Here is a 19,497-nt window from a genome sequence, read left to right as displayed (position 1 = left end):
GTTTGATTGGTAGAGAATTAAGCAGAAAATTGGGTAAGCAGTTTAGAAAAATGGGTTTGCAGGATCTCTAATAAATCTAAATGTTGTGAAACTCTGGGAAATCCAGCTCATTTGAGGTCTTGACAGAATAAAGCTTCGTATCAAATTTGCTTCAAATCCAGCAATCATTGTTAACCTAATACTGCTGAAAACGAAGAAAGATAAATGATCAAGGGCTATAACTCCTCTAAATAATGCTGTCAATGTTCAGGGCCTCAGTATTATAAAGTCCCATGCTGAATTTATGTGCCAGATATTAATGAAGTCCAACAAACATTCAAGTTGTGTTGCAGAAACTAAATTTAGAAGAATGGACTATCATTGGCATAACTTAAATAAATGATATTGGGGAATACTGAGAACTGAATATGTCCAAGGTATCTTCACTATAAAACTGCGTGCCATATTTTGTTTCAGTTGAACAATCATGAAGTTATGCTGATGCAACCAATCAGGGGATATACCTTATGATAATGATGTCATGGATACATTGGACATCAAACCCCTTCAAGGTTTCATTGACAGAGGCTGCATGTCAAATTTGATTGAAATGAAGCAATCCTTGATAAAATTAAGTTCCAAGAACAAAACGGAAGTCATGCAATCAGGGGCCCTAACTCTTGTGCATAATGGCTTATAAGACTGAAAATCAAATGCTTTAGATGTATCATCAGTATGAAGAAGCATATTAAATTATTAAAACAAAGATTTCCAGTAACATTTTCTTGCGGATACCAAGTTGTTCATGGTGGACAGACAGATGGACAGTGATTTTTATGGGCTCAGGTGACTGTCAAAAACAGTCCAATAAATCACCACACAAGCCTATACTTCATGTGGGTACCAACATAACCAATATAGGTTTGGGGCCGATTTATTTAACCTAAAATACATGCAGACAAAATGTACAAGAAGAAATTTCTAATTTAAAATCAGCTGCAGAAATTAAACTCTCGTGGGGTGCATTGGGAGTTAGTGAATGCAAAATACATGTACAGTATTTAAAGAGAGAAAACGTGAGACACAGTCAAAAAGAATTCTATATGCATGATGACAAGTGGGATTTTATAATGGATAGTACATATATACCATCTTGCTCACACACAAATATTGTTCCATACACTTTACTGAGATCAAATCCAAGGGGAACCACTTCAAGTTTATTTCTTTATTCTGTTTCATAGTTTCTGAAATTTCTTCTTTCATCTGGAATAATATAGTTTTCTTGAAACATTGTTTTTATTGACTTTTTATTTTTTGAGTAAGATACCACTAAAATCCTAATTTATACATTTTATCTTTTGAGTAAAATACATGTACCACTACAACCCTAACTTATACATTTTCTCTTTTAGAGTAAAATATATGTACCAGTGCAATTCTTGATATCCACCTTCACTGATAATGACACTTCAAAATGTCTACCATTGAAAACTAGGTTAGTTAGGATAATAGCTTATTGAGAAATAAAGTATACATACCTTGCTATATATCAAATATTGAACTACTTTGCTAATTTATCCTTAGTATCTATCATGGTCACCACTTGGATAGTTTATCCTTAGTATCTATCATGGTCACCACATGGATAGTTTATCCTTAGTATCTATCATGGTCACCAGTTTGATAGTTTATCCTTAGTATCTATCATGGTCACCAGTTTGATAGTTTATCCTTAGTATCTATCATGGTCACCACTTGGATAGTTTATCCTTAGTATCTATCATGGTCACCACATGGATAGTTTATCCTTAGTATCTATCATGGTCACCACTTGGATAGTTTATCCTTAGTATCTATCATGGTCACCACATGGATAGTTTATCTTTAGTATATATCATGGTCACCACATGGATAGTTTATCCTTAGTATATATCATGGTCACCACATGGATAGTTTATCCTTAGTATATATCATGGTCACCACATGGATAGTTTATCCTTAGTATATATCATGGTCACCACATAGATAGTTTATCCTTAGTATATATCATGGTCACCACATGGATAGTTTATCCTTAGTATCTATCATGGTCACCACTTGGATAGTTTATCCTTAGTATCTATCATGGTCACCACATGGATAGTTTATCCTTAGTATATATCATGGTCACCACATGGATAGTTTATCCTTAGTATATATCATGGTCACCACATGGATAGTTTATCCTTAGTATATATCATGGTCACCACATGGATAGTTTATCCTTAGTATATATCATGGTCACCACATGGATAGTTTATCCTTAGTATCTATCATGGTCACCACTTGGATAGTTTATCCTTAGTATCTATCATGGTCACCACATGGATAGTTTATCCTTAGTATATATCATGGTCACCACATGGATAGTTTATCCTTAGTATATATCATGGTCACCACATGGATAGTTTATCCTTAGTATCTATCATGGTCACCACATAGATAGTTTATCCTTAGTATCTGTCATGGTCACCACTTGGATAGTTTATCCTTAGTATCTATCATGGTCACCACTTGGATAGTTTATCCTTAGTATCTATCATGGTCACCACATGGATAGTTTATCCTTAGTATCTACCATGGTCACCACTTGGATAGTTTATCCTTAGTATCTACCATGGTCACCAGTTGGATAATTTATCTTTAGATTTGATTGTCATCATGTTTTCATCCTTGAGTACCCAAGTTTTATTGACTAGATCAGTTGAGCAGATAATAAAATGTAATCGAAGAAGTGCCTGTATTTAGATTTAGTACAAAGACTGTTGATCACAGTTAGTCACTCCACAAATTATCATACTGTGATGATCATTTAAATATGCTTATCCATTGGTAAAAGCTATGCTATTTAGTGTGTGAAAACGATGTATAAGATCCAAGGTACACTGTTGCTGTTTGACATGATGGTATAGCAGTAAACATAAATGTATGATGCAGTTAATTTAAAAGGACACATAAATGTATGATGTAGTTAATTTAAGAGGAAACATAAATGTATGATGTAGTTAATTTAAAACGATACATAAATGTTTGATGCAGTTAATTTAAAAGGACACAGAAATGTATGATGCAGTTAATTTAAAAGGACACAGAAATGTATGATGCAGTTAATTTAAAAGGATACATAAATGTATGATGCAGTTAATTTAAAAGGATACATAAATGTATGATGCAGTTAACTTAAAAGGATACATAAATGTATGATGCAGTTAATTTAAAAGGATACATAAGTGTATGATGTAGTTAATTTAAAAGGATACATAAATGTATGATGCAGTTAATTTAAAAGGATACATAAGTGTATGATGCAGTTAATTTAAAAGGATACATAAATGTATGATGCAGTTAATTTAAAAGGATACATAAATGTATGATGCAGTTAATTTAAAAGGATACATAAATGTATGATGCAGTTAATTTGAAAGGATACATAAGTGTATGATGTAGTTAATTTAAAAGGATACATAAATGTATGATGTAGTTAATTTAAAAGGATGCATAAATGTACGATGTAGTTAATTTAAAAGGATACATAAGTGTACGATGTAGTTAATTTAAAAGGCTGCATAAATGTATGATGTAGTTAATTTAAAAGGATGCATAAATGTATGATGCAGTTAATTTAAAAGGATGCATAAGTGTATGATGCAGTTAATTTAAAAGGATGCATAAGTGTATGATGCAGTTAATTTAAAAGGATACATAAATGTATGATGCAGTTAATTTAAAAGGATACATAAATGTATGATGCAGTTAATTTAAAAGGATACATAAATGTATGATGCAGTTAATTTAAAAGGATACATAAATGTATGATGCAGTTAATTTAAAAGGATACATAAATGTATGATGCAGTTAATTTAAAAGGATACATAAATGTATGATGCGGTTAATTTAAAAGGATACATAAGTGTATGATGCAGTTAATTTAAAAGGATACATAAATGTATGATGCAGTTAATTTAAAAGGATACATAATTGTATGTTGTATTTAATTTAAAAAGATACATAAATGTATGCAGTTAATTTAAAAGGATACATAAGTCTATGATGTAGTTATTTAAAAGGACACATAAATATATGATGCACTTAATTTAAAAGGATACATAAATGTATGATGCAGTTAATTTAAAAGGATACATAAGTGTATGATGCAGTTAATTTAAAAGGACACATAAATGTATGATGCAGTTAATTTAAAAGGATACATACGTGTATGATGCGGTAAATTTAAAAGGGCACATAAATGTATGATGCGCAGTTAATTTAAAAAGATACATAAGTGTATGATGCAGTTAATTTAAAAGGATACATAAACGTATGATATAGTTAATTTAAAAGGATGCATAAATGTATGATGTAGTTAATTTAAAAGGACACATAAATATATGATGCACTTAATTTAAAAGGATACATAAATGTATGATGCAGTTAATTTAAAAGGATACATAAGTGTATGATGCGGTTAATTTAAAAGGACACATAAATGTATGATGCACTTAATTTAAAAGGATACATAAATGTATGATGCAGTTAATTTAAAAGGATACATAAGTGTATGATGCACTTAATTTAAAGGGACACATAAATGTATGATGCAGTTAATTTAAAAGGACACATAAATGTATGATGCGGTTAATTTAAAAGGGCACATACATGTATGGTGTGGTTAATTTAAAAGGACACATAAATGTATGATGCAGTTAATTTAAAAGGATACATAAGTGTATGATGCAGTTAATTTAAAAGGACACATACATGTATGATGCAGTTAATTTAAAAGGACACGTAAGTGTATGATGCGGTTAATTTAAAAGGGCACATACATGTATGATGTGGTTAATTTAAAAGGACACATAAATGTATGATGCAGTTAATTTAAAAGGATACAGAAGTGTATGATGCAGTTAATTTAAAAGGATACATAAACGTATGATATAGCTAATTTAAAAGGATGCATAAATGTATGATGTAGTTAATTTAAAAGGATACATAAACGTATGATATAGTTAATTTAAGAGGAAACATAAATGTATGATGCAGTTAATTTAAAAGGATACATAAATGTGTGATCCAGTTAATTTAAAAGGACACATAAATGTATGATGCAGTTAATTTAAAAGGACACATAAATATATGATGCACTTAATTTAAAAGGATACATAAATGTATGATGCAGTTAATTTAAAAGGATACATAAGTGTATGATGCAGTTAATTTAAAAGGACACATAAATGTATGATGCGGTTAATTTAAAAGGGCACACACATGTATGATGTGGTTAATTTAAAAGGACACATAAATGTATGATGCAGTTAATTTAAAAGGATACATAAGTGTATGATGCAGTTAATTTAAAAGGACACATACATGTATGATGCGGTTAATTCAAAAGGACACGTAAGTGTATGATGCGGTTAATTTAAAAGGGCACATACATGTATGATGTGGTTAATTTAAAAGGACACATAAATGTATGATGCAGTTAATTTAAAAGGATACATAAGTGTATGATGTAGTTAATTTAAAAGGATACATACGTGTATGATGTTAATTTAAAATGACACACAAATGTATGATGTAGTTAATTTAAAAGGATACATAAGTGCATGATGTTAATTTAAAATGACACACAAATGTATGATGCAGTTAATTTAAAAGGACACATAAATGTATGATGTGGTTAATTTGAAAGGACACATAAATGTATGATGCAGTTAATTTAAAAGGAGACATAAATGCATGATGTAGTTAATTTAAAAGGATACATAAATGTATGATGTAGTTAATTTAAAAGGATACATAAGTGTATGATGTAGTTAATTTAAAAGGATACATAAGTCTATGATATAGTTAATTTAAAAGGATACATAAGTGCATGATGTTAATTTAAAATGACACACAAATGTATGATGTAGTTAATTTAAAAGGATACATAAATGTATGATGTAGTCAATTTAAAAGGAGACATAAATGTATGATGTAGTTAATTTAAAAGGATACATAAATGTATGATGTAGTCAATTTAAAAGGACACATAAATGTATGATGTAGTTAATTTAAAAGGATACATAAATGTATGATGTAGTCAATTTAAAAGGACACATAAATGTATGATGTAGTCAATTTAAAAGGATACATAAATGTATGATGTAGTCAATTTAAAAGGACACATAAATGTATGATGTAGTTAATTTAAAAGGATACATAAATGTATGATGTAGTTAATTTAAAATGACACACAGATGTATGATGCAGTTAATTTAAAAGGATACATAAGTGCATGATGTAGTTAATTTAAAAGGATACATAAATGTATGATGCAGTTAATTTAAAAGGATACATAAATGTATGATGCAGTTAATTTAAAAGGACACATAAATGTATGATGCAGTTAATTTAAAAGGACACATAAATGTATGATGTAGTTAATTTAAAAAGATACATAAGTGTATGATGTAGTTAATTTAAAATGGTACATAAATGTATGATGCAGTTAATTTAAAAGGACACACAAATGTTTGATGCGGTTAATTTAAAAGGACACACAAAAATATGATGCACTTAATTTAAAAGGATACACAAATGTATGATGCACTTAATTTAAAAGGATACACAAATGTATGATGCGGTTAATTTAAAAGGACACACAACTGTGTAATGCAGTTAATTTAAAAGGACATAAATATATAATGCAGTAATTTAAGAGGAAACAAATGTATGATGCAGTTAATTTAAAAGGGCGCATAAATGTATGATGCAGTAATTTAAGAGGAAACATAAATGTATGATGCAGTTAATTTAAAAGGGCGCATAAATGTATGATGCAGTAATTTAAGAGGAAACATAAATGTAAGATGCAGTTAATTTAAAATGACACACAAATGTAAGATGCAGTTAATTTAAAATGACACACAAATGTAAGATGCAGTTAATTTAAAAGGACACAAATATATGATGCAGTTAATTTAAAAGGACACATAAATATATGATTCAGTTAACTGAAAAGGATATACAAATGTATGACGCAGATAATTTAAAGGACAAATGTGTGATGCAGTTAATTTAAAAGTACACATAAATATATGATGCAGTTAACTTGATGGTTTTAGTCAATGTTAACTCTATTTCCCAGTTTGATATATGTTATTTATCACTAATGTAAATATACAGGAGACAAAACATTGCATACAATATGGTTGATTTTGAATGATTAAAGCATTTCAAATGGATATTTTCAAAACTAAACCATTTTTAGATTAAATGCACAGTATTACATATTTCTAGCTACTCGTTACAAATGTGCCGAGATGTGTTTTCTTTTAAGTAGGGACTGTTTGTTTAGAATGTTTCATGAATGATTTTAAACTGAAAATTTAACAGCTATGTATCATGTAGAACCTTGAAGGGTAGTAAATTTATCAACTTCTAATCACCATATTGGTAATTATGATTTAGTTAAACATTTCATTTGTTCATGAATTTATTTCTTTGTTTCTCTACAAATATCGCAAAAAAGATTTTCATTCTTGATGTTTTCTTAGATTTCATTATAATTTTTTACTAGGGCTTCAGATTTTTAAAAATTTATTTTAGTAATTTTCGAACCAGGTACAGCAACCTGAATGCTTTATTTTGTTGAATTTTGCACAAGTGGGAAAGTTGCCATTGACACTGGCATATTTGAAAAAATGACACCAGTTCTTATAGAAGAAATTGTACCATTAATTTTAATATACTTTTTGCACCACAGTGGCAGTGGCAAGATAAATTTAGAGATTTATGGTGGAGTAATAATCATCCAACTCAGATGTGTAAGTAAAACATTTTTCCAAAACACTGTAAAATAATCAGATATATTTGCAAGGCCTTGTGACTTTAGAAAGTGAATTTTATTGCCTTTATTGATTAAAAGAAGTTTTGAAGGAGCATGCTTAAAAAGGTCTGTAAGTTTTCAATGGGATTGTGAGTGTTAGACAGAAAGGTAGAAGAATGGGACATTTTGTAACCCACCAACTTGATAATTAATTGCAAGAATGCATCACTTCACTTTATTAGCCTTTCCACTTAAAATGGAAATCAAAAGAATTTCCAGAGCTTTCAAATCAGATCATTAACCATGAGAGATACAGATTTTTAACAACCAATTTACTAATAGTTTCTTAATTGGTTCAAACTTGTCTGCCGATTTATCACAGGAATAGTATGTGTTCTATAATTGAACATGATGTTTTAATATTCACACCCCCTCCGTTTGCTAGTAACCCCCACCCCATTTTGAAAGCAAAAGACATCAAGAATCTAAAAGAATGCATACAACTTACTCATTTCATTCATCAATTTATAATTTCTAATCTAACTGAGCCAAGGGGTCCCAAACACGACCAAGTTGTTGGCGTTTTGGATCAAACAGGAGTCTCTTTAGTAACACGCTCGCCATGTTTGCTTGGGCGAGTCTATGTTTTCAAGCAACACGTATGATGTGGTTCACCGTCTTTGATAATTTCAATTATTCCATAAATTTTGGAGTTACATCTCTTGTAACACGTGTAATTTCAAATAAATTTCGCCTTTTTATTTATTCAATTTTTTTGAGTCATTGCAGATATTGGACGCAGACAGAACAGTTTTTACTGAAATGGACTGTACTAGGAACTTGAAAAAGTATGGAGTAGTCTGGCTGCTCGTTTACACCGACAGTTTCCATTTGGTTTGAAAAGGATATCAGTTGACAGGGTTAATGGACCTCTGTGATAATCACCGGGCTAGAAATTACAAATTGATGAATGAAGTTACTAAGTTTTGTGCATTTTCTTTTATATATCCTTGATGCGTTTCATTTTTAAAATCGGTAAGGGGAGTAAACATCAATGGAAAGGCATGCACATACTATAATTACTTTTATTTTTTATAAAGCCTTTGTAACTCTAGAAATTACCCCATGGTGTCCTTAATTATTCACCACCGTAGTTTGACATTTTTCTCCATTAAATATGTTCCACAACACATGAATGTTAGGGATATAACCCTGCTGCCTCTAGAGTCCAGCCCTTATAAAAGACTAAAAACAATTGTGTATTTTCTGTGTGTATCATAGAGACCAAGGGCAATAGCTCTTTCCCACTGCGACACCAGGCGTCGCTAGTATTTAAGCTGAGTAAAATACCATGGGGGGGGGGGGTAGCTAAGAGGGATTTTATGAAATGTGATCAAGTAAATGTTGTTCGAGAAGTATAATTTGCTTGGAAAATGCTTTTTTCTTAAGTATGTTTCTCGATCACATTAACGTTAATGACTATTAACACTGTACGATGCAAAGTCTCTGTGGAAAAAGACACATTTTTACCAGGAATCGACTCAAGCTAGCACACATAATAACCATTATAGTCATTTTTTTACATAATGATGTAACAGAATGAAAGGTACGGTTGTTTTTAGTTTTGAAAAACCAACAAGACGTCAAGATGTATCCAATTCGGTTTATGTCTGTGCATTGAGCTCAGTCCCTGGAATGTTAAGAAATTTTGGAATGTAGTTGCTTTTATATCCCATGTAATTTAGAAATCAAATCTGGTACACGCTAACTTCTGCCTTCATTTGTCAAACTAGCAAGATAATGCTGGTCTCAGCTGCAATGCACTTACTTTGCGCATCTAGTAAGGCAAAGTCAAAAGTCAGTGCTACGGCCGGCAAATTCTAAGATTTGTCACAAACTGATGAATGAAAATTTGCCTGACTTGATACTAAGTATGTTTGAAATACAACTTGCTGCCAGTAGCATAAGTAGCATTTTTTTGAGAATCTTAATTTAGGATAGCGAACATGTATAAAAATTCCACCCTCATGCATTTCATACCAGATTTGTGACGCATAACCATATGGGCATTTCTAAAATGAGATTCTCTCTTGTCCTGATAATCAAACAATAATGGTATCCTAATCTTGCATTCCTCTTCTTCCTATAATCCGCAGACAATTCTAAATACAGGTCTTCCATTGCTCCTTAAGTGTCCACTATAATATTGATGTAGAGTCGTAATTTTAAGTATAACAAACAATGACTAATAACAATTAAATAAAGGCAGGACGGTCGGGGTTTAGGGAGACGCAAAATATTGGTGTAATGGAAGAGATCACTAATAAACTATTTGTGTCATTTCGTTTTTTGCCACTATATATCTAACGTGTAATATTTTGTATTTTATGTACGTTGGAATCTCTGTCTGTCTGTCTGTCTGTCTGTCTGTCTCTCTCTCTCTCTCTCTCTCTCTCTCTCTCTCTCTCTCTCTATATATATATATATATATATATATATATATATATATATATATAGCCAAGCAATACATTATTTGCCAATTACAAGGAGGAAAACATAATCATATTAACAAATATATAATTGCACACATCTAATATTTTAGTAAGTACCACTTCAATTTTTGCCAGTAGACCTGTATTCTTGTATTCATTATGCGAAACTTGTAGAATATGTATGCAATAGATCATTTAGACATAGAAGATGAGTACAATCTATAAAAAGTACAAATATGTGGAGGATGAATTTCATTAATGGTTTCTTTATTTTTCCTCTGACACTTCTGAAATGATATTGATGCAGTGCCTTGACATATAATGATAGTGGTGTATTATCCACATCGGCCTTGTCATAGAGTGATAGTGGTGTAATATCCACAGCCCCTGACACAGAGTGATAGTGGTGTAATATCCACATCGGACTTGTCATACAGTGATAGTGGTGTATTATCAACAGCCCTTGACATATAGTGATAGTGGTGTAATATCCACAGCCCTTGACATAGAGTGATAGTGGTGTAATATCCACAGCCCTTGACATAGAGTGATAGTGGTGTAATATCCACAGCCCTTGACATAGAGTGATAGTGGTGTAATATCCACAGCCCTTGACATAGAGTGATAGTGGTGTATTATCCACAGCCCTTGACATAGAGTGATAGTGGTGTAATATCCACAGCCCTTGACATAGAGTGATAGTGGTGTATTATCCACATCGGCCTTGTCATAGAGTGATGGTGGTGTATTATCCACAGCCCTTGACATATAGTGATAGTGGTGTAATATCCACAGCCCTTGACATAGTGTGATAGTGGTGCAATATCCATAGCCCTTGACACAGAGTGATAGTGGTGTATTATCCACAGCCCTTGACATAGAGTGATAGTGGTGTAATATCCACAGCCCTTGACATAGAGTGATAGTGGTGTATTATCAACAGCCCTTGACATAGAGTGATAGTGGTGTATTATCCACAGCCCTTGACATAGAGTGATAGTGGTGTATTATCCACAGCCCTTGACATAGAGTTATAGTGGTGTATTATCCACAGCCCTTGACATAGAGTTATAGTGGTGTATTATCCACAGCCCTTGACATAGAGTGATAGTGGTGTAATATCCACAGCCTTTGACATAGAGTGATAGTGGTGTATTATCCACAGCCCTTGACATAGAGTGATAGTGGTGTATTATCCACAGCCCTTGACACAGTGATAGTGGTGTATTATCCACAGCCCTTGACATAGAGTTATAGTGGTGTATTATCCACAGCCCTTGACATAGAGTGATAGTGGTGTAATATCCACAGCCTTTGACATAGAGTGATAGTGGTGTATTATCCACAGCCCTTGACATAGAGTGATAGTGGTGTATTATCCACAGCCCTTGACACAGTGATAGTGGTGTATTATCCACAGCCCTTGACAAAGAGTGATAATGGTGTATTATCCGTAGCCCTTGATAGAGTGATAATGGTGTATTATCCACAGCCCTTGACATAGAGTGATAGGATAGTGGTGTATTATCCACAGCCCTTGACATAGAGTGATAATGGTGTATTATCCACATCCCCGTTGAAAATAAATTTTTAATAAATCATTATAAAACAGAGTTTATCCTTTTGATGAGGAGCTGATTTTCACATCACAGCTTCGAACCCCATGTTTGATGGGGGATCAACCACGTTGTGATTGTACAGATTTTCCAGTGAAAATATTACACTTTAAAAATGGGGACAAAACATTATAAAACGAAAAAAGATAAAGAAAACCAAATAATATTTGAGAATGGACATTTTCCAAAAATAAAAACGTGGTCTAAATGATATTGATGTCTCTCACCTGGCTCACATAATGTAACAGTTGACCCTTGAACTTGGAACTAAGCAAGCTTATGCAGTATTGTAATAACGCAACGTATGTAAACACACACACACACGCGCGCGCGCGTGCGAGACGACGCATAGGTCACGTGAGGGGTCGGTCTTTAGAGAGGTTATATAATACAAGATGAGAAATATGGAGTGTGGGCGGGCGTGTAATCCCTAATGGTACTACGGGTTCAATGAAATTATTATCAAACTTCAACTTGGTAAGTATCGTTTAATTTTTCAATTTCACTGAACCTTTCGTACCTGAAGGGCTCCACGAGATGTTTATAGTGTATCCATTTAACAGAAGTTGTTGTTGTTGTTGTAGTGTTTAACGCCATTTTTCAGTACACGATAGGCTATACAAGGTGGCCAGTATAAATGGTGGAGGAAGAACCCGGAAAACCCCGGAAAGAACCACCGACCCACGAGAAGTTTAACAGAAGTATAGTACAATAAAAAAGACAAATCATTATGCGTAATAAATAATGTAAATCTATTATGCAAATTCAACATAACATGTTAAATGCATATATTAAATTTAATAACAATGGGTTGGGGCTGATTCAAACGGGTTTGCACTGAATGTCAAGTCTGATGTGATAGGTTTATGGTAATATTTTAGGAAGATCGAGATTTTGTTCAAACCAGCTGTTTTAATGTTGCAGCCACTTGAACCATGTCTGAAAAAAGTAGCACTAGTGAATGCCATACATGTACTATGTAGTGTAAAATATCAGTGCTGATGACAGCAGCTTCCAGTGTGGACTTTAGCCATCTTGAAATAGTATCCCTTTTCATTGGGCAAAAAGGGACCTGGAAACTAACAAAAAGTTTTGTTTCATTATTCCTAATACTATTTATTCGATCTAAATATCTACAATAGTGACTGTACATTTACACCTGTCTGGTGCATAAGCTGCTATGCGAATTTAACCAAAATGACTACCAGCAAAATGATTGCTTAAGATCACTCATTATAAAATAAATCTGTTCATATTTACATCCAAATTCCTACGATATCAGAAATTAAGGTTTTGCACTCTTCGGCCAGAAAGCGATATCAGAAGCGAAACCATCGTGTATGAGGGAAATATACAAAATCAGTGAAAGCAACTGTAAGTATCGTAGCACAATATCAACATCCCATGTGACCACAGTCTTGGGTAAATTAGATCTCTTGTTAAACACACATCTCCTAAAACGTTCAAGCAATGGGTGTTGCGAATAATTTGGAAACACCCGAAATGTGCTAATAACATATATGCTTGTATTGATAGGATTATATCTATAGGCATTATGAATGTGCACATAAATAGAAATATAAGTCAATAGAAACAGAAAAGAATTCAATAGAAAACGTATAAAACAGCAAAATTTAATTATCTTGTTTTGGTTATAAAGAGTGACTACTCAATGTTTGCCAAATCAATTAAAACTTAAATTCCATTATCCTAAGATGTACGTGCGTGAGTGCGCGAGTGTATTTACTTATTATTACAAAAATCAAAACCAAGAGAAACTGAAGTTTTCCTTTCTGGTGTATTCTCTCCATTTAAAAGTGATAATGATATTTCACAATACATCACCCAAAAAGTTCATTTTCTTCTTCTTTCACTAACCGTCTCTTCCTTTTTTGAATTTCTTCACTGGCAGATGTGTTTACTCGTCTTCTCGTCTTTCTTTCTTTTACTTCTTGACTGGTATGGGTTCTTCTTCCTTTTCGGAGGGTACTTCTTTATGTTTGGAAACCTTCTCCTCCTGTAGTTTCTTTGATCGGACCTCTTTTTTCCTAGGGCAGTCTGAAGACTAATGTCCTTTCTCCTGACAGTGATAGCATGTGTCTTGACCTGTGTATCTCTTGATGCCTATCTTACTTTTGACGTTGTGTACATTCTGGAGACCAATGTTCTTTCTTCTGACAGATATAGCAAGTGTCTCTACTTTAGTCTGGAAAGGAGGAGTAGTCCATTGCCTTCTCTGAAGAAAACCTTCGTATAATGCCTTGCAAAGCTGTGATCAGAAGTTCGATCTGTTCCGGCTCTTCGATTTTCTTGATTGCGCACACTCAGGAAGACTGTGCATTGACAGGAACATCGGTTAGCGGAGATTTATTTCATGCTCTGGAACTGGAATACCAATTGTTATAAGTGTACGAAATTTCCCAACATGGAACAGTACCAAAAGGACGACGACACTCAGAAAGAAATTTTCACGGACTACGTGAATGCCTTTTTAAAACAAGATGCCAGCGGCTATCCTTCCGTGTGTCAAAATCACGAAGACCAATAGAAATCCAAAGGAAAATATTTGTCCGATGAGGGTATCACTTTCGACCACGTGGATAAAAACGAAGTAAGGCGATCGTTTGCCAAAATAATGCTGAACTTTTTGTGGGGAACAATGGCACAACGTCCGTGTTTACTCAAGACAGAATATTTGACGGAACCTTTCCGCTACTTCCAGATGATTCACGAAAATATCAAATACATAAACGCGTTCACGTCGTTAGTGAAGGCTTGATCCTGATCAATTACGAAGAAGAACTTGAGTTTGTAGAGGCTGACGAATTTGGAGTCATTGCAGCCTACGTGACAGCCCATGCTCGTTTAAAGTTGTACGAAGTCTTACACCAATTTTGAGATCGCGTCCTGTACTTTGACACAAACATTAGCATCTACATTCAGCGTCCTGATGATCATCATTACCCTGAAATCGAAGGAGACCGTCTAGGAAACTGGACGGATAGCACCCCGACGACAAGATTCCAAATACTGGGACCAATGAGGAGTAGTGGAAACTGAGTTTAAAGTCCAAGGATTGACTCTAAATCATCGAACGAATCAACATTGGCGTGCCGAAAGAAGCGTTGCAATCTGGAGAGGACCAAGCCTCAGAGTGATCACCTACGAACCACACAAACATTTTACGTTTAGCCACACACCAAATCGTCAGTCGTGCTCACCAGTTATTATGTATTTTTGAGAGAGTGACATGTGTAAGGTGAAGTTGTTTGCATTTGAAACATACGCAGTAGAGGGAATGGTGTGCGAATGCTGCCTGAATGTCTTGAAAGGAACGATACCTTTGTCTCAATATCAGAAAGAATGCTTAGCCAAGTATCGACACATTCTTCGCCAAATGGTCTAAAATGAAAATATTCATCCGTAAAAAGATAATGATGTTGGAACAATGCTGATGACCTGTGCATCTATTGTTAGGACCCATACTCAAAGTAACATAGGCACCACTGATTACATGACTCGCCGGAGCAGCTGCTTCACAAGGGATAGGTCAAAGATAATAAAAAGGATCAAGAAGATAAAAGGAGCCTCTGGGGTCAACAGATCACATACATGACTTTTGGAATCTGACGGAAGGACAAAAACTAACTTTAGTGCCTTACAAACGATGGATGGAATTCTATCGTTGGCAAGAACAATGGTCTACACATTTACCCCCAATCCTCATTTGATCGAGATGTCCCAGCTACAACACGAATTGCAATCGTTGATGGATCCCAGCGATTTGTCAGAAACGGAAAAATTGCAAAGGTACGGTCAAGTGTTGCAAGAACTTCAACTCTTTCACCAGAAAGCTTTAGACGAAACAGCTCCACCGACTCTGAAAGACTTTAAGACCCTGATGAAATGTCCATCACCACCACCCCCAGTGACCAATACAGACACAGTCGCATGGATCCCTGAGGAAGAAGAGGCACTAGACGTCTTTCAAACACAGTCAGCTGCTCCCATCCCTAGTAAGACTGCAGATTCCTCGTTGACCCCTTCCACACACCCCAACGAGAAGAACTCAAAGGTTGGGTTAAAAAGATAATGTCCACTCCTCCTTCGACAGACGTGAAAAATAAAGAAGGGAAACCAGAAGTTAAAAAGAAAGCAAGACAAAAGCCATCCCATTACCGCCACCGCCACCACCACCACTGCCCTCGACTTCTACTCCCACGGCACCTCGGACACGTAAAGCCGTTTCCAAGCCACCCTTCACCCCTTCCAAAGTAGCATCAGTGAAGAGTGGGTAACTTACTTTTTAAAAAAACGTCCCGATGGAGAATGTGTTATCCAGCATTTACCACGATCCATCCCATCCTGCGTGATATGTATCGTGTTGCCAAAACCTGACTGAACCGTGTCCATAAACCTCAAGTGCAACATTGGTAACAAGAATAAGCCACGTACACCTTACCCAAACCCATTCGAGGAAATGCTCCAGAAATCGCACCCAAGTAAAGGGCATCGATCAGCAATGGCAAGTCGATTTAGCAGATGTCTCTCATTTGGCCACCTACAATCGGGGCTACAAATATTTGTTTTGTGTCATCGATGTCTTTCCAAATTTGCCTGTGTCGTACCATTGACTTCCAAATCGAGCACTGAGTTATTGCCAGCCCTAAAACTGGTGTTGAAACAAAGTGGTTGTCACCCTCTTTGATGGAAAATCGACAAAAGCACCGAATGTCTGAACCAAATTTTCCAAAACGAAGTAAAGAAACAAGACATTCATTGTTTCACCACCGAGAATCCCGATACCAAAGCCAGCATCGTGGAACGTTTTCATCGCACCTTGAAAGAACACATGTGGAAATATTTTACACATCAACACACTGTCAAGTACATCGACGTCTTACCTCACTTGGTCCAAGCGAACAACCAATCTTACCATCGGGGCATCGGATGTGCTCCCGAAGAAGTGACTCCCGACGACGAAATGGCCATCTTTGAGCGACTGCTTGGTACGTCCCCGACTGTGGCTGTCCCACAGAAAAGTGGAGTGTTAACTACGGGAGATTGGGTGCGCATTGGCAAAACCAAACGCACTTTCGACAAAGGTTACTTACCCAAATGGATCACCAAATTGTTTCGTGACACTGAACGAATGTGTGACCTTCATCCTGCCGACTATAAATTGGAAGCCGTCAACGGGGAAGTGTTAAAAGGAACGTTTTACATGCTAGAGTTACAACGAGTGACCAAAAAATGAATGCATTGAAAGCATTCTCGATCAAAGAACCCAAAGAGTGGAAAAACGTCGTGTGAAAGAAGTCAAATTACATTGGAAAGGATGTCTGAGTTTTGACTCATGGATCGACGCTTCGCAAGTCATCGACTACAAAAGAAATGACCATCGTGCCATTCAACACAGCCTCAATCACCACAGTGACCACTCCTTCTCCCATTTCTTTTCTGCGAAATCTACAAAAAACCACTCCTTGTAGGTGTGGTATGGAGAAAGTGTGCCTAAAACTTAAATCGTCTTTTCCCGCCAAATCTTGGTGATGTGTCATCGGTGCTGCCATTGGCAGTTTGACTTTGCAACAAGGAGGCAAACAATTGTGGACCATTTTACTGAGCAGTTTCGTCGGTCACATTCTCCCCAATTCTTCCCTAAAATACTTTAGCTGTACCAACGTAGCCTTGCCATCAACACCCGTCACCCTTCCAACAGTCACTACCCAAAACGTCCACAATAACCCTTTTTTGGACACTCCTCGTACCTCCAATGCCACCACGGACAGCAGAACTTTGGAATTATAAATAACCAATTTTACTTAACTTTACCCAGTGACAGTTCCTTGGATGTGTTTCCACACAATACGTTGTGCTGTTTCACGGAAAAATTACCTCAGGCCATCCAGCTGGATCACTAAGCAAATTGGGAAGTGGCTTTGGTCGAAATGATTCACCCTACACAAATAAAAATCGTCACTGAAAATCAAAACACTTTTGAGGTCAAAGTTCTGAACGACCAAGTGTAACAATGCTTGAATGAAAACGAAATTGTATATGCCTCTATGAAACGACAAGTGTCCCCCGATAGTCAACAATACTTCTCTCTGTTGAAAATTCCTGAAGGCTATCATATTAAAGGTCAACATCTGGTGAACACGATTACGTCCAAATTTAATCCGCTGTTTGCCAAAGCCTTGGACAAAACCAAACGACGTGTCACCCTGAGTACCATAAAGTGGCTCGTCGCCTGCTAATGAAATTTCCGGATGGCAAAACGTTGTCCTTTACATTTTGTGTTGAATTGTTTGACACCTTGGGAGAGACCTCAACAAGGGTCAACTCATGCCATCCATCGCCAACAACTTGACTTTTGAGAAGTTGTTTTCGACCCCCTGTAGAACTGAACTAAGGATTAAATTTGATCTTTGTGTACTCAGATGTGGTGGAGTACAACGTGGTGGGACACACATCCGTACCGTTACATCAAGTCATTCCTTTCAAAGTGGATTCTGCCGGGGCTAATGACGAGGAAGGTGGAAACACCTATAACGTACACCGCGAAGTTGTACATCCTAATTCTTTACCAGTCAGTATGTCGTACTTCGACAGTGTCAATATTGCTATAAAAGGAGATCTAGGACAAAATATTCCATTCTCAAAAGGGAAATTCACAGTGAAACCTGTTTTTGAAAACGATTCTCTAATGACTCGTAAGTCATGTATTCTGTGTACCGAGGAGTCACTTGACAAATCCTCAGTATTTATCCATCAGTAAGTCGTATTTCGACAGTCGACAGTGTCAACATTGCTATAAAAGGAGATCTGATACGAAATATTCCATTCTCGAAAGTGAAAGTCACAGTAAAACCCAGTTTTCGAAAATGATTCTTTAACGACTTGTAAGTCATGTATCCTGTGTACCGAGGAGTCATTCAACAGCTCCTCATTATTTACCCGTCAGTAAGTCGTATTTTGGCAGTGTCAACATTGCTATAAAAGGAGATCTGGGACAAAATATTCCATTCTCGAAAGGGAAAGTCACAGTGAAACCCAGTTTTCGAAAACGATTCTCTAACGACTTGTAAGTCATGTATCCTGTTTACAAAGGAGTCGCTCGACAGCGAGGATATGGTTTAGGAGATATGCTGATATCGGCGTTTCGTTCGGTGTCCCCCGTTTTGAAACCGATGGTGACGCCAGGATTGTACACCTTGAAAGATGCCGCTTTAACGCACGGCAAAGAATTCCTCCAAAACGTCATCATTGACATACAAAAGCCGAAAAAAACCTTCTTGAGAGCAGGCAAAAATGTCTTGCTTCAAACTGGAAAAGACATTTTGGGCGGACGAGAAACTCCTACAAATGCACTGGACGCTACTGAGTCAGGAATTCCTGCTTCCCTGAAGCCACAACACCGACAAGGCAGAAAGAGACGACTACGACACCCCTCCAGAGGACTTCACACACACAGAGCTAGAAAGACCAAGAAAAGAACCGTCAGAGAATGGGACGTTTTGAGTATTAAATAACAGAGAGGAAAATAATG

This window comes from Sinohyriopsis cumingii, chromosome 12 (assembly GCF_028554795.1).
Source record: "Sinohyriopsis cumingii isolate HCF-2022 chromosome 12, ASM2855479v2, whole genome shotgun sequence".
Taxonomy (NCBI): domain Eukaryota; kingdom Metazoa; phylum Mollusca; class Bivalvia; order Unionida; family Unionidae; genus Sinohyriopsis; species Sinohyriopsis cumingii.
The sequence above is the reverse complement of the archived record's forward strand: the minus strand, read 5'-3'. Positions refer to the sequence as shown.